Genomic DNA, 2,266 nt, shown 5'->3' with positions numbered 1-2,266 from the left:
ACTCATGGCCTGAGCACTGTCCTTGGGCTTTCTAAAGGCTAGAGCTCTAACATTTGAGCCACAGAACCATTTCTGGCTTTTTATACGTATGTGGCACTGAGGAATCAAATCCAGTCTTCATTCATGCTAGGCAAGTACTCTACCACTAGGCTAAGCTCCCAGTCCTTATATATATATATATATATATATATATATATACATATATTGGGTTTTGGTTTTTTTTGGTTGGTTATGGGGCTTGAACTCTGGCCCTGGGCACTATCTCTGAGCTCTTCAGCTCAAGGCTATCACTCTACCCTTTTAGCCACAGTGCCACTTTCTGATTTTCTAGTAGTTAATTGGGGATAAGGGTCTCACAGACTTCCATGCCTGAGCTGGCTTTGAACCATGATCCTCAGACCTGAGCCTCCTGAGTAGCTAGGATTTCAGGTGTGAGCCACTAGCACCCAGCTCCTGATTATATTTTTATATACCAACTATGAGTGCTTTTTAATTTTTTTCCATTTTATTATTAAAGAATTTATTAACATTGATTTTTATGTCATATTTCAACTGATGTATTTAACAAACAAGTATTCAAGAAGGGAATCTCTACAATCACTGGCACTTAGATTTTAGAATATAATTAAAATTAGGCTGAGGATTTCTATGTCATAGATACATATTAATCTATGTAATAAAACATTATGTCTATAAAGTCATAGATTTTTTTAAAGTATAATTTCCATTGTATTTATTTTCCCCCAAAAGTCAGTTTTTCTTCAGTCCTTTAGTATCCAGCTCCTTACATGGGTTTTGGTGGAGGTCGGGGAGCAGCACCAGCACGTCTAAATCGGGGCGGGGGTGTTCGGTCTTTATGAGCTTCACGAGATTGGTTCCTGACCACCTTGCTGTGAATGGCACAACTCACACAGTAATGGAGCTTTACGTAGAGCTTGGGAAGCACATAAGCGTCGAAGACACTCGCTTCGGAAATGTCCCTGACAGCCGGGGCCTCTACTATGTTTCGAATGACCAACTTCTTAATGGCCTTGTCCTTGGGCACGCATCGGGCGCAGTTTGTACAGCGAATAGGCTGCACAAGCCCGTGGCCCTTTTTGGCCCTGTCGTTGTTCCTCCTCTTCTTCGTCATCTTGGGAGCGAGGGCCAGAGAGCAAAGTCATAGATTTTTATGTTTAGGTAGTATATTTCCAGCACCATGTCCATAGCATTGGGTACACAAATATTGAGTCCCCGCCATTGTACTGTTTGGATCTAATAGCCACATATTAGGGATACCATGCGCCTTTTGTTCCTTAGGTCTTGACTTGTCTCACTCAACATGATTTGCTCTAGATTCATCCACTTCACTGCAAATGCCATTATTTTATCTTGTCTGTTGGCTATGTAGAATTCCATTGCGTATATATACCACGTTTTCTGTATCCATTCATCTGCAGTAGGGCATCTGGATTATTGTTTCCATCGCCTGGCTATTGTGAATAGTGCAGAGATGAACATAGCTGAGCAGGTGTCCTTATCACATCTTGTGTAATGATGTTCAGGATAGATGCCCAGGAGTGGTATGGCAGAATCATAGAGAAGGTCAATTTTCAGTTCTTTAAGAAACCTTCACACTGCTTTCCAGACTGGCTGAACTAGCTTACATCCCACCAGCAGTGTAGTAGGGTTCCTTTTTCTCCACAACCCTGCCAGCATCTGTCATTGTCTGAGTTCAAAATCTTGGCCATTCTTGTTGGGGTAAGGTGGTATCTTAGGGTTGTTTTTATTTGCATTTCCTTTATGACCATGGCTGATGAACATTTTCTCATGTGCTTTTCTGCCATTTTAACCTCTTCTTTTGATAAGCCTCTCTTTAGTTCCCTTGCCCATTTAGTGAATGGTTTATTGGGTTTGGTGAGGATTAGTTTCTTGAGTTCCCTGTAGATACTCTATATTAAGCATTTGTCAGATGTATTATTGGTAAATATCTTTTCCCAGTTGGTTGGTTGTCTTTCTACTTTAGTGGCTATACTTTTATCTGTGTAGAAACCTTTTTATTTTTAGGTAGCCCCTTTTATTGAGTCTCTCTCCAATCTGTTGTGACCCTGGGACTCTGTTCAGGAATTTTGTCCCTGTCTCTATGAGTTCCAGTGTCTCTCCTACTCTATCGTGTAGCAGTTTCAAGGTTTCTAGTCTGACATTGAAGTCTTTGATCCACTTTGAGTTAATGCTTGTGCATGGCAAAAGGCTAGGGTCAATTTTTAGTTTTCTACATGTGCCTGCC

The 2,266-nt window shown here is 41.0% G+C and overlaps 1 pseudogene; it reads right to left on the bottom strand.

The window, feature by feature from the left end:
- Nucleotides 1-765: 765 nt before the first annotated feature.
- Nucleotides 766-1,132, bottom strand: LOC150059951 (small ribosomal subunit protein eS26 pseudogene; annotated as a pseudogene).
- Nucleotides 1,133-2,266: the final 1,134 nt, after the last annotated feature.

The sequence above is a fragment of the Megascapheus bottae genome, chromosome 8 (assembly GCF_031878675.1).
Source record: "Megascapheus bottae isolate mThoBot1 chromosome 8, mThoBot2.hap1, whole genome shotgun sequence".
Taxonomy (NCBI): Eukaryota; Metazoa; Chordata; class Mammalia; order Rodentia; family Geomyidae; genus Megascapheus; species Megascapheus bottae.
This window is presented reverse-complemented; position numbering and strand designations above follow the sequence as displayed.